The following is a 23,424-nucleotide window of genomic DNA, read 5'->3' as shown; positions in this document are numbered from 1 at the left end:
ACAAGTTTACGATGGGATCCTGTCCTGAGCTCCATGCCATGTCATCACACACAGCCAGGGACAGAAGTGATCACACAAACTTCCAGCAGACAATGAATGAGGAGTCCATGGACAGGGATCAGGAAGAGGGATCCATCCAGGATCAGAGGGGGAGGAGAGTGATCAGACAGGAAAATAAACAGACAACTCCGGTCCGCTCCTGGAGATCAGAGCCCGGCCCGGCCGGGGGGGCACAGCGTACAGCACACACACACAGGCCGATCACTCACCCGGATCCAGAGGGGCCTCGTCCACTCTCTGACCCCCGACTACTGCTCCGCTTTGCCTCTCCGCCGGAGCACAGCCACCGCTGACGTCAGCAGCCAATGGCCGGGAGAGGAGGGCGGAGCACGTGGACAGCTCCCTGACCTCACCCAGCGTCTGTCACACCTTACCTCGTCTGTGGAGACTCCCAGAGCTGGCCTGGAGGCTGGAGCTCCGCCACACTGCGGTGACACGGTGTACCTGGGTGACAACACCTGCCCCTGGACCAGCTTCTTCCAGGCTTCCCATCATGTGCTGTACACAGTATCTAGACCCAAGAGCTGGCAGTTATAGGTCCTGATGGTTACATTGCTTTCCTGCACACTTGCTTCCTTCATTTTAATCCTGCCATTTAAGTAGAACTACAGGCAAACTTTTTTCCTAAGTAAGGGAGGGTTATAACCCCTATCAAGTTCCTTTTTCGCTCTCTGTGTCCCTTTAGGGAGATTTCCCATCACTTCCTGTCCCATAGCCAAACAGGAAATGACAGATAATCCCCACAAATTAAAGTACAACTAAAGGCAATTTATTTCATTTTGGATAGAGTAAGGGAGGGTTGTAACCCCTGTCAGGTGTGTTGTTTGCCCTCTGTGTCCCTTTGGGGAGATTTCCCTTCACTTCCTATCCCATGGCCAAACAGGAAGAGAGAAGACATCCCTGCAAATTAAAGTAGACATATAGGCATTTATTTTTCATTTTGGATAGAGTAAGGGAGGGTTATAACCCCTGTTGGTTTCTTTTTTGCTCTCTGTGTCCCTTTGGGAGATTTCACTTCCTGTCCCATAGCCAAAACAGGAAATGAGAGATAATCCCCACAAATTAATGTAGAACTATAGATCATTTTTTATTTCATTTTGGATAGAGTAAGGGAGGTTATAACCCCTGTCAGATTTTTTGCCATCTGTATCCCATTACAGTGATTTCCCTTTACTTCCTGTCCCATAGCAAAACAGGAAGTGAGAGGAAATCCCTGCAAATGAAAGGAATTTCTTGGGGACCCCAGATCATCAGAACCATTGGGAGATTTCTCCTTTATTAATTTTTTGGGGACAAGCCAAAATTTGTGAGTTTTCTTTTCCTTTCAATGATAATGGTAAACAGGACAACTAGGGAGGTTGGATCTCTTTAACCACATGCCGCCCAGCCACTGTAGAAAAACATTGGCAGGGCAGCACGGCTGGGCAAATCCACGTTGTAAAACGTGTGTTTGCAAAACAGGTAGGGGGCGCGTGCGCAAGGCGTGCCACCGCCCTACCTGTCCCGCCAATCACGGCCGCGGATGTCAGTCGCTGGGTCACAGCCGGTCGTTACTGGCTGTGTCCGCTGATTAGTGGCAATCACTGACAGAGAGCAGGGCTGCAGTAGCTCTGCTTTCTGTCAGTTCCCTGTCAGCTCCTGACATGCTGAGCAGGAGAGAAGAGTTTATCTCTCCAGATCAGCTGTCCCTCCCCTTGCAGTACACACCCCGCCCCCTAGTAAAACACTCCCCTCACACAGTTAACCCTTTCAGTAAATAAAGTTAACCCCTTCCTCCCCAGTGCCATTAGTACAGTGTCAGTGTTTTTTTTTTTTGCACTGATCACTGTATTGGTGTCACTGGGGATGTCAGTGACCCCCAAGTCAGTTCCCCCCAGTGTCAGAATGTCCGCCGCAGTCCCGCCATAAGTCGCTGATCACCACCATAAGTCACTGATCATCACCATTATTAGTATAAAAAAAAGTAAAATCCCAGTATCTTTACCGCCATTTGTAAACGCTATAACTTTCACGTAAACCAATTAATTTACACATTGGGGGGTTTTTTTTAGCAAAGACACGTCGCAGAATACATTTTGGCCGAAATTTATGGCGAAATTTGATTTTTAAATTTTTTTTTACTGGACGTGTTTTATAGCAAAAAGTCCAAAATATTGTTTTTTTTCTCAAAATTGTCAGCCTTTTTTTTATAGCGCAAAAAAATTAAAAACGCACAGGCGATCAAATACCACAGAAAGAAAGCTCTATTTGTGTGAAAAAGGACGTAAATTTTGTTTGGGTGCAGCATTGCATGACCGCGCAATTATCAGTTGAGTTAGTGCAGCGCCAAGTAGCAAAAAGAGGCCTGGTCATTAAGGGGGGTAAATCCTCAGGAGGGCAAGTGGTTAACTCTCTAGCTCCCTTGTCTCCTTCCTTGCTCATCTCCAGGACTTCTCCAGAGCTTCCCCCATCCTCTGGAACTCTCTACCCCAATTTATCAGACTATTTCCTACTCTGCTCACTTTTAGGTGATCTCTGAAAACCTCTCTTCAGGGAAGCCTATCCTGCCCTCCGCTAATACTGGAAACTTCTACTTTTCCAACCAGTCCATCCCCCACAGTTACTACCTTTTGTACCACTAGCCCCTCCCTCCTAGATTGTAAGCTCCAAGGAGCAGGGCCCTCCTTTCCCTCTTGTATTGAACTGTATTGTCTCCCGTAATATTGTAAAGCGCTCAGCAAACTGTTGGCTCTATATAAATCCTGTATAATAATAATAAGTAGCCCTATGAAGATGCTGGCCTTGCATATAATCCAAGAGAAAAAAAACTCCTTTATCCTCAGGAACCCTAGCAGATCCAGAGTAAACTATTGTTTGGATTGCTATTACAATGCTAATGTTATCAAATGAAAGTGTATTCTGTAAACACATTTGACAGTAAAAAAAACAAAAGAAAACAAACACACACACACAAGCAAAAAAAGTTGTATTTTCAACAGTTACTGGTGGTAATTCCATAATCCTGTCACATAGAAAAGAATAGGAGACTTTCCTGCCTCCTGACCCATGCTAGTAGATTATATTGTAACAGTTAAAAAAAAAGATACTTTTAATAACAATGTTGTTGCAAAATTGAAAAGTAAAAAAAAGATTCCCCTGGAAAGAAGAGGCAATATAGGCCAGTGCCCAGAAAATCCTCTTCAGCCTACATACTTCTGGGAGTGATGGGCCGTTCTGCTGGCTGCCATGTCAATGCAGGACGCAGAAGCAACTCAGGGGCCCGGAGGGAAGGAACCACAAGTAAAGTTTTTTTTTTTCTTTTACACGGGAATTTTTTTCGATATAGTTACATACTTACATAGTTAGTCTGGCTGAAAAAAGACAAAAGTCTATCCAGTTCAATGATAAAAAAAAAAAAGTTATAATCCTATACCCACAGTTGATCCAGAGGAAGGCAAAAAACCCAGCAAAGCATGATCCAATTTGCTCCTGCAGGGAATAAATTCCTTCCTAAACCCCTGAGAGGCAATCAGATATTCCCTGGATCAACTTTACCTATAAATGTTAGTAACCAGTTATATTCTATGTATCCAAGAAAGAATCCAGGACTTTTTTAAAGCAATCCACTGAGCTGGCCAGAACCAACTCTTGAGGGATATCTTAATTTAGCAACAGTGTTGATTTAAGTAAACCGGATACCATGTTAAATGCATCTGTCTGGAATAAGCAATGTAACATGCGGGCTTTTACTACCAATTACCTAGTAAAAAATCATCTTTGGGATGATAATCTCTGCTTCATCTCTAGGAGGAACTCAATGTGAAATGTTCCTGCAAGATGAAGGAACTGTCCAGGATCTTACAACCCTCAGCTCATTCTCTTTCATTAGAGAACAAGGAAGGTTGAGGAAGGATTTTTATTGCTTTTATGCACTATGTAGTTATTGTGCCGCCATTTTGACCATGTGCTCTATGGGTGTTGGTGGTGTAATAATTGGACTAGGATCCTAGATCCACATTTTTTTTTGACACCAAGCAATCATTAATGACAATATAAGGCTGGTGTCTCAAATCCAATAACTAAATGGAGATGTGTTGCTAGTGATGCTATATCTATTTTTTAAATCCATTGGGTTGTAGGATGTTGATATTTGAGTAGTCCTCTGCAAGTGTTGCTGATTTTGAGCCCCTCCGCACAGGCCCAGTGGGCGCATGTCTGTGGACACACATTGTCGCACATGTGAACACAAGTTTTTATACAAACGAGATCCAAGGCCCTGAGGAAGCGGTTTTTCCATGAAACGCGTTAGACATTTAAGACTAGGATCTTTTCAACAGTTATATGGTTATATTCCAAGCGACATTATTCATTTTATTGTTTTTTTTTTATGATGTGTATTTGTGATACTAATATATGTGAATAATCAAATATTGCTTTTATGTACTATCTGTTCTTGTTTTATACCTTGGGAGGTACATTTACAGTCCCAACTCAAAGTGCTGTTGTCTCACATATTTACTAATTAGGTGACTTCTGAAGGCAATTGGTTCCTCTAGATTTTAGTTAGGGGTATCAGAGTAAAGGGTGCTGAATACAAATGCATGCCACACTTTTCAGATTTTTATTTGTAAAAAAATTTGAAAACCATTTATCATGTTCCTTCCACTTCACAATTATGTGCCACTTTGTGTTGGTCTATAACATAAAATTTCAATAAAATACATTTATGTTTTTGGTTGTAACATGACAAAATGTAGAAAATTTTCAAGGGTTATAAATACTGTGTCAAGGCACTGTAAAGCCTTTGCCATTTTTTTGTATCCATCTCCTGACTTGTGTCTGCCCACAACTTTATCCTGGAGATCTTTTGACAGTGCTTTGCCACCCATAGTTGATTGTTTGCTTCAGTTGCACTATCAGGGACTGAAATGCTCCAGGAAAGCTTTTATCATGCTGAGCTAATCGATATGACCACAGCTGATCACAGTTGAAAGTCAAATATGTTCCATTGAGAAGGTGAGTAGCTACACCTGATTGAGTTTACAAGTCAGGAGGGGGGGGATCCCTTTTTCTGTTTTTTTATTTTTTTTTTCTGACATGTTGGTGTTATAGCTTTCATTTGGATCTTATAGGTTGCACTAAGTACAGCTGGATAAACCAAAAACAGTGTCTGTCCTTATTTCAGGCTGGAAAGCAACAATATGGGATTATTTTAAAGGGGTGGAAGGTGATTTTTTTCTATACCCGCTGTATGTGAACATCACATGATTGCCACAGAAGAAACATGTTTAAAACACATCAATTATTGTGGTAAATTAAACGTTCCCTGAGAGTTATAAAGAAGGTTCATACAAGCAACTTTATAAACCAGTTTTCAATGTCTGATTTCCTTTGCTATTAACCGCTTTCACACCGCAATATAGCAGATATACTGCTACAGAATGGTATATATATATATATATATATATATATGTGTGATTTTGCATTTACGGGTAGGAGGCACGCGCCCTACCTGCGCCGCCATTCAAGGCCGTGGCTGTCAATCACCGAGTCCTGGCCAGTGATCACCAGCACCCAGTGAATACCGAGCATCTCCGATGGGGAGGAAGACTGTTTTGTTTACTAACAGTCCTCCTCCCTGTCAGCTTGGGTGCACTGATTTGGATGGCTGTGCACAGCCATCCAAAGCAGTGTACTTACAGTGAAGCACACTGACACAGCCCCCTAGTAAAACACTCCATGCAAACAGTTAATTCTTTGATCGCCCCTCATGTTAACCCCTTCCTATCCAGTGCCATTAGTACAGTGTCAGTGCTGTTTTTTAGCACTGATCACTGTTTTGGTATCACTGGGAATGTCAGTGACACCGAGTCAGTTCCCCCCAGTGTCAAAATGTCTGCCACAGTCCCGCTATAAGTTGCTGAAGTTGATTACTAGTAAAAGAAAAAAAAATTTCAGTATCTATAAAGCCATTTGTAAATGCTATAATTTTCACGTAAACCAATTAATTTACACATAATGGGATTTTGTTTTTAGTAAAGACATGGAGCAGAATACATTTTGGCCTAAATTTATGCAGAAATTTGATTTTTTATTTTTTTATACTGGGCATGTTTCATAGCAAATAGTCAAAAGTATTGTTTTTTTTTTCCTCAAAATTGTTCGTCTTTTTTTTTTTTTATAGCGCAAAAAAATAAAAACTGCACAGGCAATCAAATACCACCGAAAGAAAGCTCAATTCGTGGGAAAAAAGGACGTAAATTTAATTTGGGTGCCGTGTTGCATGACCGCGCAATCGTCACGTAAAGTAACGCAGCCCTGTATTGCAAAATATGGCCTCGTCAGGAAGGGGGGTAAATCCTCAAGAGGGCAAGTGGTTAACAATGGTACACAAATTCCTAACCTTTGGGCGCATGTTACATGGTCCACCCGTTTTTAGGGTGGAACATATAACATGTTCCCATAGCTGCAGCCATACCCCTCTGCCCCCTCTGACAGATAGTACAGGGGAAATGTCTCCCCATACTATCTGTCAGATTTGAAAACAGAGTGGCCGTGCGGGGCTCTGCCCACACAACCGTGTCACTCATTCACAGAGCTCTGTGAATGAGTGCCTACAAGTCCCAGCAGCCTTAGCGGCTGTCGGCTTTTAGTTTTCATTGAACTACCATGGTGCTGTGGAGCGCCGTGTAGTTCATTGCCGTACGGCAAGCAGATATCCTGACAGGTCTGCAGGAGACCTGCATGGCATCAGTGATCTACTGATCACTGGTGCAATGCTTTACAGGCTCCTGTAGACAAAAATAATAAATGCAAAAACATGTGCATTTATTATTTTTCTCAAAAAGGTCAACTTATCCTTTAACACACATAGAGGAGTAACACCTTATGCCAGATCTAGCCCACCACCAATCTCTAACTCTGGACAGGACCACTAATAAACCAGTATAGACATTACTTCTGTAAGGGGCCTGAGCATGTACATCTGTCAGGACGCAACCCATCCATCCTGAAATCATATCACTTGTCAGGCAGAGAAAGAGCTACTAATAAGACAGACTAAAAAAGATTTCAAGCAGAAAATAGTGGGTCTTAGAATCATAATTTATTCAAGTCTGAACCTCAAGGAATCTCTTTAACCCAAAAGGACTTTTCATCACCAAAAGTTTAATTTGAATGCATCCAAGATAAATATAAAGATGCATATAAATTTACAGTAAATAGCAAAACTGTTTTCAGGGTCCTTCACACCTGAGAATAGTTATGTTAATTATATTTTATGTATTCTTATATACAAAACCCAAACACAAAGCTCATCCCTGTCTATGAAGGCTGCAGTGGATTTGTCAAGATGCAGCTGCACTAGAATCTAGGGACATTGAGGATAGGGGCATGAGCCGAATGTGTCTGGGTTTGGTATGATTGTTCAGTGATGTAATTGCTTTCCCTGTCCATTTGTTTAAATGGCTGGGGATTTCTGGCTATCAAATTAATAGGGCCGGGTGATATCACTGGTTGCTAAGGACCCAGAGGGATCAAGTACCCACTGCATCCTTCACAACCATTAACATGTATAGTAGCAGTAGAAAAACAGCACTATACTGTATATGACGTTCAGCTCCCACCAAACGAGCTAAAAATACAATGTTCAGACAAGCAAAGTTCAGTTTGAACCTGTGTTTGGGCCAAACTGAGAGCTCATCTTTAATTTAGAAGAGAGGTGAGTAAAATGATCTAGCATGCCTCTTCAGTCATACTAGTCTATGGTTCCCTATGCTATACTAGGCTAGGTTTCCCAGCTACTGTGGACATTGACTAATAAAGTGTTTTTATGTCCACAGTAAAGCACTCAGGGCACACTAGGTGTCATAAGATGATACAAAGCACACAGGATGTATTGGAGCACACAGGGCTAGATGATACAGAATGCTCAGGGGGATGCACTGGAGTCACAGGGTGCAGGATCCCTGCGATAAGGAGATCCAAGAGGACAGGAGGAGACCCAACACTGGGTACCAGGAGAGGTGAGTGTGACAAGGTTTCTGTGGTTGATATTGGTAGCTGGGGATTTGTGGTGTTAATATGCAGCTGCAGGTTTAACAGAGTCACACTAACTGCATCAGAGAAAATTGTGGTTACCGGTCTGTCTTTGCTGTTTGGCAAGAGTGCCTGGATCCCAACAGTAAATATAAATGCAACACAAGTGAGCTCCATACCAATGTCAGTAGAGTTAAAATACTGTATCTAAAGTTTTTAGTCCTTTTTCCAAATGACACTAAGAAAGTGCTTCAACAATCAGTGTACAGTCACTGTGTGACAATGACACAAAGGGGTTTATTTACTAAAGCTGGAGAGTCCAAAATCAGACTCCCTTCTGCATAGAAACCAATCAGCTTCTAACCTCAGCTTGTTCAATGAAGCTTTGGCAATGAAACCTGGAAGCTGATTGGTTTCTATGCAGAAGGGAGTCTGATTTTGGACTCTCCAGCTTTAGTAAATAAGCCCCAAAGGCTTACAAAGGCATACAAGCGTCTGAAACATTTAGACTTCTCTCAGGGTGCTCCCTAAGGCCTCCTGGTGTATGTGAGCTTTCTTAGCCAGAGCATCAAGTTGCGTGAATAATAGCATATGATTCAGCACTTCAAATCTATAACCTGCAAATGGATCACAAGACTGGCCGAACAGAATAGAACTCTACAATTCTTTTGGAAAATAAGACAAGTAATGTATATTCTTCTCAGCTGTGCAAGTTATTAGACATATTGGGGGAATTAACCAAGAGTGGTGGGAGCTTTATGCCTGCTCCACTCTTCTAAGCCTGGAAAATGGGACAGATTCTAATTACGAAAGGGGGTGCAAGCCCTTTGTTAATTAGGAGCGATCTTCTCTGTGTTCTATGTTGTGTTTGTGATAGACACAGCACTGAGAACAGTTCAACTGGCAGTAAACGCTCCTCAACCTTCTGCCTTCTTTATGTCTTCCAGACAATTACTAATTCTGGGCCTTTTTTTTCTCCCCCTGACCAGCAACACTGGGTATTTTATTGACCTCTAATGACAGACAATTTTCCACCCCCTATGACTCCTTGGGTATGTGACATTCATATCCCAGGAGGCAACAGGGGCCCTGCATGTCACTCCATTCACTAACAGAGCGTTTGTCATCAGTAGCCTGCACCAGAACCTTGAAGAGCCAACACAGCCTTCCAATGATGTCACAGAGAAACATGGTGCAGGACCTGGCAGCAGCTGCTCAGAAAAGAATCTCAGCAGGACAAAGCTGAATCTGCTCTGTGGGTGAATATCTGGAATATGCACAGCTCAGCATACTTCTCTCCACCTCTGCGCATGCGCACATATGCCACAGGCATGAACGAGCCCTGCAGCATATCTGTGCATGCACTGTTTGCCCTGACCATGTGCGCATGCAAGAGGTTCCCTGCACATGTGCAAAGACTGCTTCCAGTCTTCCCTGTCCCTGGAAAATCACCTGCATGTGTGTAGATGTACCTACAGACTTTACCAGGTCCTGAAGGCTGGGCAGAGGCTGTGGGCACATCTGCACATGCACCTTAAAGCAGAGTTCCACCTGAAAAAAAAATAAATAAAAGTTAGCAGCTACAAAAACTGTAGCTGCTGACTTTTAAAATACAGACACTTACCTGTCCCTCTGTCCAGCGGTGTCCTCACCTTCTCTCCCTGGTGCCGGCATCTTCAGTGTGGGCACTCGTCTGTGACAGCTTCTGGCTTCACAGCCGGGTGCCCACTGCGCATGCATGAGAAGCACTGCGCTTTGTGAATGGCCCCGTCGTCTTCTGGGACCTGTCACGTGTCCCACAAGACTACAGGAAGGGAGGGGGGGGAGGACAACTTCCACTTCCGATTGCTTAAGCGATCGCAGCTGAAGTGGGAGCGGATACCTGTCAAATTGGGGACAAATGCTTAAAGCGGAACTTCCCCTTTTGCGTGGAACTCTGCTTTTATAAAGGAGCCTGATGGGGGGGACTGGCATCCCACTTTAAGCACCCCCTCCCCACTGTTGGAACAATAAGGCCACAATTCCCATTCACTGTGACACATGTGCATGTCATATCATTGCTTTCTTCAGAGTACCCCAGGTCTTTTACAATTCTAGTTACACGCTTGCTTGCTAGCATACTTTGAAGTACAATGTAAGTAATACACACAAAGTGATCTGCCCAAGTAAACTTATATTGTTGCCCTCATCCCAGCTTGCTGATAGACAGTTACACTTTCCTGGTGGGGGAGTCCAGGGCACTTGGTGGGGTTGTGCAGCAGTGAATTTGGCTTGATATAAATGGTTTTAGCCTGCATTCACACTTGGGTATTGCATGAACACTTCATTGTTAATGACAACCCAACCCCAATGGAAAAATGCGCAACCAAAAAACAAAGCTCAAATCGGTACTTACGTTTTTTTGTTGTGCTTGTCATATGTAGGGCAGTCCATTAAAATGAATGACCTGCCCTATGCGTGTTGAGCGAAAACACACACAAATATGTGCATATGTTCAACACCCTATATGGTGCCAGTGGGGGTTTAGCATGTTGACCAATCGTGCAGCGTACGTTTAGCAGGAACTGTTATATACATTATTGTAACACAACATATGATATTACATGTAGCTTTTATTGCAGTTTTTTTAAGGACAAAGCCTTATTATTCAATGTCGTGGTATCTGTAATATACATTGTAAAAATAAAAATGATATACAGTATAACACATACAATATACAATTTGACCGTCACTGTGTTCTTCCTTTGTTAATTTATTCTCTATCATTCTTGCCTGTGTGATTTTCTTATGCAACGTGGCATCATCTTATTAACAGAAGCTCTCCAGGACGCAAGGCTATAGGGAATTGAGGCTGCCTTTGGCAAGAAATTAAAGAGCAAAGTTTTAAAAATTATTAAAAAGAAAAAAGTAATTTTAATTAGATCCAGTTGTCTAAACATTGGAGTTTGGAACAATCAGATAATCTGTGATTAACAAATAGCTCCAAGGGTATTTACTGTAGATTTTAAGCCATTCATTAAACTACAGCAAGCGAAGTATGAAATTCTGCTTTGTACATTATCCTGTGGTTGCGAGGGAGATCAAATGATGTGAAAGAACCTATACAATGGTCATATAAATAACATTTATTTCTCAATACAGGCTGTTAGTAGACCTACTGCCTTGTTCAGTTTTTTGTATTTCCTGAATTCTAATTTTGCTTTTACACCACTTGTTTTAAAGGTGCAATGGGGCTAATCTTCACACCACTTGGAGCTAGGTAAGCTGTTATATCCATAAAAATATATATAAAAAAAAATACAAAAAAAGGCCGGGCAACAACTGTATGGCCAAAATAGCAGATTTTTTAGGCACACTGAGAGACCAAACCACCATATTAAAAATTACAACTTTATTTGTACAAAGACCATAACAAACAAAATAAAATAATATCCAGGATACCCTATCAAAGATGGAGATAATTCCTGGTTTCATCTTCTACATAATATGTAGTACACATAGCCAATACTATTGTCAAATTATTACCGTTCAATTAAGAACCGTCAATGCATTTCGCCTATGAGTATGGCTTCTTCAGGACCGTAACTTCTTTGTAAAGGGAGATAATACTACTATGTATTAAAAACAATATATATATATATATATATATATATTTTTTTTTTATTTTTTTTTTTATTTTTTTTTCAATTACATATAACAAGATAATATGAACATATACATATAATATTAATACAATTAATGGGCTTAAACTAAAGTGGCAGCAATCAGTAAAATCCAGTCTAGGGGGCAGACATAGGGGATTCAACTGTAAATCGCTCAAAGTAAGGCACATGAAAACAAATATACGTATGTCTAGAATCCTATTGATGGAAAACAAATCACCACCAACAAGGTATGTATATATATATATATATATATATATATATATATATATATATATTAATGAACTCTCATATATTGCTATATACTCAATGACAATGAATGGATGTATAGCTACAAAATTACCAAGGATTGGTTACCCAATATGCAAACTTATACTCACAATGGTCACAAGATGTTCCAATACATGAGAAAGGGTAAGTATAATTAAAGATGTAAGACCAAATGGAGTTTAAAATAGCACAGGTGTGGCCAAGGGAAGGATATTATACCTAAAAGCAACGTATTATAAATTAGAAACATATTATAAATTAAGAATTTGAAGACAAACTGCAGAAACAGTTTTCTCCTTTTGTGATAAAGGTTTTACATGAATAAATAAAAACAGATAATTTGAATCACCCTTGCCTATGTTAAACGTTTTTTTCTCATCCATGTAAACTGATACGTTCTGCTGGAGAGCTTGAGCTTATGAAAAACAACAGACTTGCTGCTTGGATCACCAGATGAAAATAGAAGAAAGCAAGCCTAATAAGGAAACTTACTGCAACCGTCACAACTAAGAATTGGAAAGCTGCAATATAATAAATGTTTGCTTTTGGGTTTAATATCACTTTAGGCTGGGTATTATTATTGCTAGCTATTTGAATGGTATTATTCAACCTTGGGGGTTATTTATATTGCAGATACCTCTCTCCACAGGTTATCACAGTGATTACTCTACACTGCACCTGCATTCCATGTTTCATTAATAAAATGTAGAGAGCAAGGTGGAGGCTGCGGTTTTGGATTGTTCTTTTCATAACTCAGCAAACAATACTCCAGGGTAAGTGTGAAATCCCCCTAGCACTTGTTTGCCACAATAATGAAAACAAATTGTGCTTCACTTGCTTCAGAGACCTGAAGCAAATAGACTATTAACTAGTACATTTGTAAAGCACAATACTTTGTTTTATAAAAGTTCCAGAGTATTCTTCAAAGCAGTAGCATGGTCACGGTTAGACCATATGGCAGCTATATGGATAGGCCACTTAGTGTGGCTCACAACCACTTCTTATCTATTATAGAAGGTGTTTCACTAGCTGATAGGGGAACCCCTAGGCTAAAGATTCAGTATATGACATCTGCCTTTCTTAAAATGATGTGAAGACCCATATACCGCATGTTAACTTTGTATTCTAATAATAGCAGAAGGTAACCTGTGAAGATTCAATTTCCCAACACTGTGTAAAGTCCAATCTTCCTTCAGGCAGTGGGGAGCAGGTGCTTTTTTGAATAGATCAAGAAAATATATGGCCTGTCATTACCATGAATATGTGGGTGAGATACTCTTACAGCTGTATTATAAGACTTTTTTAATTTGCATTAGAAAAAAACCCAGCAAGTAGTAAGTGACTGTATAAATTAATTCAAAAATATTTCTGCACTATATATAATTACCATGTCTACAGAGATATATTAATGGTCATTGCTGGCCTCTACTTCTGAAAATGCCAGTTGCTTGGTTGTCACGATTGTTTCAATGCTCAGTCACTGACTCAGAACAAGCATGCAGAACAAGAGTCCTGACCTTAGTGAGTAACAGGAGTTTTCTAAAATCTGATGCAGCAAGATTCAACAAACTTCCCACAGGGACTTTACATAGAATGTACTACAGCCTCCTGGTATTTGCAGAGTCTGCAAAATATATCACCCAGATGACCCTTGCATTATAACCCTTTTGTTGTCATAATGCAAAAGAATGTTCATTTAATGATTTCACCTTCTGTGTCCCTTGTTTATGGTTTCCAAGCAAAATTTTAGGCTAGAAAAATACAGCAGGATAAAGGAGATCTATAGTCACAGCATTCACTTTCAATTTATAATATCAGTATTCTAATAGCAATATAAACAATAGTTATTTTTGACAAATTAATATAACCATACTTAAAAAATTTAATTTTATGTTATAAATGCTATCTGCTGACCATCTCATTCCACAACTTGCATTCCCTACATACAGTCAGGTCCATAAATATTGGGACATCGACACAATTCTAACATTTTTGGCTCTATACACCACCACAATGGATTTGAAATGAAACGAACAAGATGTGCTTTAACTGCAGACTGTCAGCTTTAATTTCAGGGTATTTACATCCAAATCAGGTGAACGGTGTAGGAATTACAACAGTTTGCATATGTGCCTCCCACTTATTAAGGGACCAAACGTAATGGGACAATTGGCTTCTCAGCTGTTCCATGGCCTGGTGTGTGTTATTTCCTCATTATCCCAATTACAATGAGCAGATAAAAGGTCCAGAGTTCATTTCAAGTGTGCTATTTGCATTTGGAATCTGTTGCTGTCAACTCTCAAGATGAGATCCAAAGAGCTGTCACTATCAGTGAAGCAAGCCATCATTAGGCTGAAAAAACAAAACAAACCCATCAGAGAGATAGCAAAAACATTAGGCGTGGCCAAAACAACTGTTTGGAACATTCTTAAAAAGAAGGAATGCACCGGTGAGCTCAGCAACACCAAAAGACCCGGAAGACTACAGAAAACAACTGTGGTGGATTAGCGAAGAATTCTTTCCCTGGTGAAGAAAACACCCTTCACAACAGTTGGCCAGATCAAGAACACTCTCCAGGAGGTAGGTGTATGTGTGTCAAAGTCAATAATCAAGAGAAGACTTCACCAGAGTGAATACAGAAGGTTCACCACAAGATGTAAACCATTGGTGAGCCTCAAAAACAGGAAGGCCAGATTAGAGTTTGCCAAACGACATCTAAAAAAGCCTTCACAGTTCTGGAACAACATCCTATGGACAGATGAGACCAAGATCAACTTGTACCAGAGTGATGGGAAGAGAAGAGTATGGAGAAGGAAAGGAACTGCTCATGATCCTAAGCATACCACCTCATCAGTGAAGCATGGTGGTGGTAGTGTCATGGCGTGGGCATGTATGGCTGCCAATGGAACTGGTTCTCTTGTATTTATTGATGATGTGACTGCTGACAAAAGCAGCAGGATGAATTCTGAAGTGTTTCGGGCAATATTATCTGCTCATATTCAGCCAAATGCTTCAGAACTCATTGGACGCCGCTTCACAGTGCAGATGGACAATGACCCAAAGCAGACTGCAAAAGCAACCAAAGAGTTTTTTAAGGGAAAGAAGTGGAATGTTATGCAATGGCCAAGTCAATCACCTGACCTGAATCCGATTGAGCATGCCTTTCACTTGCTGAAGACAAAACTGAAGGGAAAATGCCCCAAGAACAAGCAGGAACTGAAGACAGTTGCAGTAGAGGCCTGGCAGAGCATCACCAGGGATGAAACCCAGCGTCTGGTGATGTCTATGCGTTCCAGACTTCAGGCTGTAATCGACTGCAAAGGATTTGCAACCAAGTATTAAAAAGTGAAAGTTTGATTTATGATTATTATTCTGTCCCATTACTTTTGGTTCCTTAATAAGTGGGAGACACATATGCAAACTGTTGTAATTCCTACACTGTTCACCTGATTTGGATGTAAATACCCTCGAATTAAAGCTGACACTCTGCAGTTAAAGCACATCTTGTTTGTTTCATTTCAAATCCATTGTGGTGGTGTATAGAGCCAAAAATGTTAGAATTGTGTCGATGTCCCAATATTTATGGACCTGACTGTATTTTTAGCTTCTCCTCTGCCCGTTCCTTTGGTTTACTTCCTTTTTCTAAGGACTACATACAAGGAAGGAAATAAGTATTTGATCCCCTGCTGATTTTGAATGTTTGCCCACTCACAAAGAAATGATCAGTCTAAAAATCGAATGGTAGGTGTATTGTAACACTGAGAGACAGAATAGCAACAAAACATTCAAAAGAAATGCATGTCTAACAAATGATGCACTGATTTGCATGAAGAAGTATTTGATCCCCTATCATTCAGCAGGATTTCTGGCGACCAGGTGTCTTTCATACAGGTAACAAGCTGAGATTAGAAGCAGTCTCTTAAAGTGAGTGCTGCTAATCTCATTTTGTTACCTGTATAAAAGACGACTGTCCACAGGAGCAATCAAACAATCAGATTCCAAACTCTCCACCATGGCAAACAGCTGTCCAAGGATGTCAGGGACAAGATTGTAGACCTACACAAGGCTGGACTGGGCTACAAAACTATCGCCAAGCAGCTTGGTGAGAAGATGACAACAGGTGCAATCATTCACAAATGGAAGAAACACGAAACAACTGTCAGTCTCCCTAGGTCTGGTGCACCATGCAAGATCTCACCTCGTGGAGTGTCAATGATCATGAGAACAGTGAGGAATCATCCCAGAACTACACATGAGGATCATGTCAATGATCTCCAGGCAGCTGGGACTACAGTCACCAAGAAAATAATTGGTAACATACTACGCCGACAAGGATTGAAATCCTGCAGTGCCCACAAGGTCCCTCTGCTGAAGAAAGCACATGTCCAGGCCCGTCTGAAGTTTGCCACTGAACATCTGAATGATGCAGAGGAGGACTGGTTGAAAGTATTGTGGTCAGATGAGACCAAAATGTAACTCTTTGGCATCAACTCAACTCGCCGTGTTTGGAGGAGGAGGAATGCTGCCTATGACCCCAAGAACACCCTCCCAACTGTCGAACATCGTGGTGGAAACATTCTGCGTTGGGTTTTTCTGCTAAGGGGACAGAACAACTGCACCGCATCAAAGGGACGATGGACGGGCAACGTACCATCAAATCAGCCAGGGCATTGAAAATGGGTCTTGGATGGTTGTTCCAGCATGACAATGAACCACAACACACAGCCAAGGTAACAAAGGAGTGGCTCAAGAAGAAGCACATTAAGGTCCTGGAGTGGCCTAGCCAGTCTCCAGACCTTAATCTGATTGAAAATCTGTGGAGGGAGCTGAAAGTTTGAGTTGCCAAACGTCAGCCACCAAACCTTAATGACTTGGAGAGGATCTGCCAAGAGCAGTGGGCCAAAATCCCTCCTGAGATGTATGCAAACATGGTGGCCAACTACAGGAAACGTCTGACCTCTGTGTTTGCCAACAAGGGATTTTCCGCCAAGTATTACGTCATGTTTTGTGAAGGGGATAAAATACTTATTTCCCTCATGAACATGCAAATCAGTGCATAATTTGTTAGACATGCATTTCTTTTGAATTTTTTGTTGTTATTCTGTCTCTCAGAATTACACCTACCATTCGATTTTTGGACTGAACATTTCTTTGTGTGTGGACAAACATTCAAAATCAGCAGGAGACCAAATCCTTATTTCCTTCACTGTATCCCATGGTACCTTGCTGCCTACAAGCAGTGGTTCCTGTACTGATTCTGCCTCCTGAAACTCCTCCTCTCAGCACCTCTGTAGTTCAGAGGGCAGGCTCTGTGAAATGTGTGACATAGTAGTGCCTATTCACAGGGCATAGTAAATATGTGTCACAGAATTCAAGGAAGTAAATGTGTGCAAAGTACTTCTTCAGACTTCAAGTTCATTCAGATTAATAGGAGTAAGATAGAAATAATTGAAATACAATGTGGAAATATATTATTTTACATTTTGAAAATAGAACTGCTTCAAGGCAGTTAAATCAATGTATGGGAAAACATTGTTTTCTTCTCTGAGAGTATAACAGTACCCTCACAGGAGCTGCTGAATTGTTTTGTGATTTCTCTGCATACCTGACGATGACACACCTCACTCACCCAGTACTTACCTACACACCTTGAAGTAGAATTTATTAGGCCATGCATAATCTAAAAGTAGAAATGATTGGCAAGTGTACTTCTATAAATAATCAATAGGACAACATTACTCTGAGAGATATAGTTAAACACCTGTAGTAAATAATTAACAGCCCCCAAACTGCATTTACCTAGCAACAGTACATAAAGACAGTGCTTGCTATAACAGTCCAGTTTTATTCCACTGGCCAGTGATTGATAGAAAAAAAAACTTTAGCGGGGAAATTTGGGGCCCCTGAAGAAAGCACAAAAGTTCACGGTAGACAACAAATTAACGTGTATGATGTTATTCTCTTATTAGTCCCAGGGCACCATCTTCTTGGTTTCTGGATATGTACTCTGATTCAGTAAAAGTCAAGTTCAAGTCAAACAGGGATAGTGGTTGCTGTCATCTCTCTGTTTTATGCTCTAACAGTCCCTCTTTCCCTTCTTTCCAGCAGCCTGCAGTTTAGTCTTTTTCCACACTTCTGCTCCCTTTAAATCTGTCCTCTCCTTTCCTCTCAGCAGCCTCTAGACCACAATTCTCTTGACTCTGCTGCATCAGCCAATTGCCATGCTCCATGCTGTATCAAGACTCAGCTAAGATGCCTGCACCATGCACTGGAGACACTCCTTAGACAAGCATTACAAAATTGTCTCCTAAAAGATGACTACTGCACTTCTGCATTAATGAATATGCTGTTTAACCCTGTCCAAACTGCAGAAAGATAATACAGCAGAAAAAAAGGAAGACATTCCTCAGGAGTTATCAGCTACAATCCAGGTTAAAACAGAAAAGGTAATGACTGGCTCCTTGTACAGAGAATTTGAAGGTTATCTCTGTCAGACACCTAGAAATGTCAGTTTAGTTAGCCTGTGTGGTTTTTCTTTTGGTATAGTCACTGGGACAGGAACTGAGAGAATATCTACCAAATGGTTACTAAGACAGCAGGAAAATTGGGACAGAGGTTCTAACCTTTCTCCGCTTTATGCAAAAACAGTTTTGGCTTTAAATAACACATTTCAGTCAGATTATTGTATTTTTTAAATTTATCTTTAGAATCACTTTCCTCTCATTTACATTTGATGTTTCAATGCACTTAGTCTCCCTGTTTTAATATGGATCTTTCAGCAGTGGTGATTCACCATGTCAAGTAAAGAAGAATTATTTGGCAAAAAAACTAACAGAACATTGACAGAAGATTGTTACTAACAATGGCCTCAAAATAGTTTTGCCTACCTTTCCTTTTATAATAGAAAGCCATGCAAACAGCTAAATGCAGGGTTTAAATACTGTACATGCAAAAGTTTGGGCACCCTGCAGAATTTATAGCATGCACTGCCCCCTTTGCAAAGCTGAACCCTGCCAGTGTCATGGATTGTTCTCAATCATCATCTGGGAAGATCAAGTGATGTCAATCTCAAAGGTTTTAAATGCCCAGACTCAGCTGACCTTGCCCCAACAATCAGCACCATGGGTTCTTCTAAGCAGCTGTCTAGAAAACTGAAACTGAAAATAGTTGACGCTCACAAAGCTGGAGAAGGCTATAAGAAGACAGCAAAGCGTTTTCAGATGTCAATATCCTCTGTTCGGAATGTAATTAAGAAATGGCAGTCATCAGGAACAGTGGAAGTTAAAGCAACATCTGGAAGACCAAGAAAAATATCAGACAGAACAGCTCGCAGGATTGTGAGAAAAACAATTCAAAACCCACGTTTGACTGCACGATCCCTCCAGAAAGATCTGGCAGACACTGGAGTTGTGGTACACTATTCCACTATAAAGAAATACTTGTACAAATATGGTCTTCATGGAAGAGTCATCAGAAGAAAACCTCTTCTACGTCCTCACCACAAAAATCATCGTTTGAACTTTGCAAATGACCATATAGACAAGCCTGATGCATTTTGGAAACAAGTTCTGTGGACCGATGAGGTTAAAATTGAACTTTTTGGCCGGAATGAGCAAAGGTACGTTTGGAGAAGAAGGGGCACAGAATTTAATGAAAAGAACCTCTGTCCAAGTGTTAAGCATGGGGTTGGATCAATCATGCTTTGGGGTTGTGTTGCAGCCAGTGGCACAGGGAACATCTCACGAGTAGAAGGAAAAATGGATTCAATAAAATTTCAGCAAATTTTGGATGGTAACTTGATGCCATCTGTGAAAAAGCTGAAGTTAAAGAGAGGATGGCTTCTACAAATGGATAATGATCCTAAACACACCTCGAAATCCACGGGGGATTACATCAAGAGGCGTAAACTGAAGGTTTTGCCATGGCCTTCACAATCTCCTGACCTCAACATAATTGAAAATCTATGGATAGACCTTAAAAGAGCAGTGCGTGACAGACAGCCCAGAAATCTCAAAGAACTGGAAGACTTTTGTAAGGAAGAATGGGCAAAGATACCTCAAACAAGAATTGAAAGACTCTTGGCTGGCTACAAAAAGCATTTACAAGCTGTGATACTTGCCAAAGGGGGCAGTACAAGATATTAACTCTGCAGGGTGCCCAAACTTTTGCAGACGCCATTTTTTTGTTTTCTGTTATTTTGAAAGTGTAAATGATGGAAATAAAATCTAACTTTTGTTGACATATTATAAGAATGTCTAATCTGTAATTTGATGCCTTTTGGAGATTTTTCCATCTTTCCTTGGCTTCTTTATGCACATTAATACAAATTTTTAGCTGGGGTGCCCAAACTTTCGATCCCCACTGTAAGTATTTGAACACCTAAGAAACAGCAAGAATTCTGGCTCTCAAAGATCTGTTACTGTGCCTTTAAAAAGTCCACCTCTACCTCACTCATTAATCTAACTTAGTAGTACCTGTCTGAGCTCTTTAAAGACACCTGTCCACCCCACAGTCAGTCAGGCGCCAACTACTACCATGGGCAAGACTAAAGAGCTGTCAAAAGACACCAGAGACAAAATTGTGGACCTCCACAAGGCTGGAAAGAGCTACGAGGCAATTGCCAAGCAGCTTGGTGAAAATAGATCAACTGTTGGAGCAATTGTTAGAAAATGGAAGAGGCTAAAGACGACTGTCAGTCTCCCTCGGACTGGGGCTCCATGCAAGATCTCACCTGTGGGGTATCACTGATGACAAGAAAGGTGAGGAATCAGCCCCCCTGCTCAAGTCATCACATGTCCAGGCCCATCTGAAGTTTGCCAGTGACCATCTGGATGATCCAGAGGAGGCATGGGAGAAAGTCATGTGGTCAGATGAGACCAAAGTAGAACTTTTTGGTCTAAACTTCACTCATCGTGTTTGGAGAAAAAAGAAGGATGAGTTGCATCCCAAGAACACCATCCCTACTGTGAAGCATGGGGGTGGTAACATCATGATTTGGGGGTGCTTTTCTGCGAAGGGCACAGGATGACTGCACTGTATTAAGGAGAGGATGAATGGGGCCATTTATTGTGAGATGTTTGGCAACAACCTCCTTCCCTCAGTCACAGCATTGAAGATGGGTTGTGGCTGGGTCTTCCAACATGACAACGACCCGAAGCACACAGCCAGGATAACCAAGGAGAGGCTCCGCAAGAAGCATATCAAGGTTCTGGAGTGGCCTAGCCAATTTCCAGACCTAAATCCAATAGAACATCTTTGGAGGGAGCTGAAACTCCGTGTTGCTCAGCGACAGCCCCGAAACCTGACAGATCTAGAGGAGATCTGTGTGGAGGAGTGGGCCAAAATCCCTGTTGCATTGTGTGCAAACCTGATCAAGAACTACAGGAAACGTTTGACCTCTGTAATTGCAAACAAAGGCTTCTGTACCAAATATTAACACTGATTTTCTCAGGTGTTCAAATACTTATGTTCAGCAGTGCAAGACAAATAAATTCTTTAAAAATCATACAATGTGATTTCCTGATTTTTTTTTTTAATTCTGTCTCTCAGAGTGGGAATACACCTACAATGTGAATTTCAGACCCCTCCATGATTTCTAAGTAGGAGAACTTGAAAAATCGCAAGGTGATCAAATACTTCTGTTCCTCACTGTATGCCATCCAAAATGTGTCCATATTACATTTGCCATTTTTCTTTATTGGTGAAAACTCAATGGGGGTTATTTACTAAAACTTGAGAGTGCAAAATCTGGTGCAGCTGAGCTTGGTAGCCAATACATTTCTAACTTTATCTTGTTGAATTAAGCTTTGACAATAAAACCTGGAAGCTAATTGGTTTCTATGCAGAGCTGCACCAGAGTTTGCACTCTCAAGTTTTAGTAAATAACCCCCAAAAAGTGTTACTGAAGATCACAGGGAACAATTTAGAACTAAAATAGTGAAAAAAGTAAATCCTAATTTTTCAGTAATCTGTGTATGCCTCTCTGCTTTTCAAGATAGATTTTAACAGAACTTGACACAACACAATCATATAGAGCTCAGCAAACTGCTATTGAGTACTGAGTATTACTGTAATTAGTAATTTCTGTCATTCTAATTTGAGAAACAAATTATTTTTCATAGTATGTATACTGTAAGCATGTGCATTAAAGCAGAAGTATAACGAAATACTCTACTCCATGCATGTTAGTATGTTATTTTTAACTGATAGTGCCAGAATGGATAATGTTTGAGCTAAAGTTCAATGTTATTTCTGCTCCTAGTTGTTTAAAAACACCTTCAGATGTCCTAAATGTTAGGAATAATTAGGAAAGACCCAAGCATTAAATCCTTCCCAACTTTGCATGTAACTATTTAGTTTTTCTCTAATAAACATATGACGTCATGTACTCTGTTGTGAAAAAATATCTACAGACAAAGAACAAGGGAACAGTGAAAAGTCTCAAGAGGATTCTTAAATGTCACTTCTGCTTCTGAAGCCACTCTGCCAATGTTGACCAGAGATACATACATTTTTTATGCAGAGTAATCTAAAACTTTTTTTTACAAGAATTACTAACGGTTATTCTATCCTGCTGTGAAAGCCAATACAACAGCAACATCTAATTAGCCAGCTACTTGATAGCCTTGCCTGTGCACAAAGGCATGCATCTTCAAGAAGCTCTAGTCACATGTACAAGTGATAGCCTTTGAGAAAGAAACTGTTATGACTATTTTCTTTATTTGCATTAAATTTAGCAGTGCAAATGCCTAGATATTGACCAAAGAAAGGTCCAAATGGGTAGCAACTCATCTGAACGAAAGTACAATATTTAACTGTAAAATTTACCCTAGGCTTCTAAATTTCTTAAAATGTTCTATACAAAAATGTATTGACAGCATATCTAGTATAGTAATGAGATAATCCTTTTCAAGGATGCATAGTGTACACAGTGTTACTATTTATCTTGAGGGGAAACATTCTTCCACCATGATGGTGCAAGAAGGTTCCTTGAGCCAATGCAATGGATGTTTGAGAAGAGTGGCAATTGCTAGTCCAGCCTCTTGGTTGAAAGCAATGTGATACAAGTGAGTGATAATGTGTGAAGAGATGGCTGTGAGATAATACTTGAAGTTGGGCTGAATGTGAGTTAGAAGTTTTAGAATGTCTTCAGAGAGACACAATTTGGAAACACATCACTTCTAAGAGAAGGGGGTTGGTGTGAGACCAGGTTCAGACTGGCCATAGGGCACTCTGGCCATTTTCCCATTGGGCCAAGGCCACATGTCCTAACGAGCTGGTGGGACCCAAAGCAGCTGCTCCTGGAGCCTGCACTGCTCTCCCCGCCTCTCCACGGCTGCCCACTGAGTTCACGGCATGGCTATTGGGGCCATCCAAACTAGAGGTCAGTTGACCCATGAAGGGGGGAGGAGCTGGA

General features: G+C 40.9%; 1 protein-coding gene across 5 annotated transcripts in view; it reads right to left on the bottom strand.

Moving 5' to 3' along the window:
• Positions 1 to 408, bottom strand: part of MYO6 (myosin VI) — a 374,955-nt gene extending 374,547 nt beyond the window's left edge. For all 5 annotated transcript variants that reach the window (XM_089681402.1, XM_089681403.1, XM_089681405.1 and 2 more), the window contains exon 1: positions 270 to 408. The gene's annotated coding sequence lies outside the window, so the exon portion shown is untranslated. The remainder of the gene's footprint in view (positions 1 to 269) is intronic.
• Between the last annotated feature and the right edge of the window lie 23,016 nt (positions 409 to 23,424).

The sequence above is a fragment of the Staurois parvus genome, unplaced genomic scaffold (genome assembly GCF_062004578.1).
Source record: "Staurois parvus isolate SC_StPar_1 unplaced genomic scaffold, SC_StPar_1.0 ptg000264l, whole genome shotgun sequence".
Classification (NCBI taxonomy): domain Eukaryota; kingdom Metazoa; phylum Chordata; class Amphibia; order Anura; family Ranidae; genus Staurois; species Staurois parvus.
The sequence above is the reverse complement of the archived record's forward strand: the minus strand, read 5'-3'. Positions and strand labels throughout refer to the sequence as shown.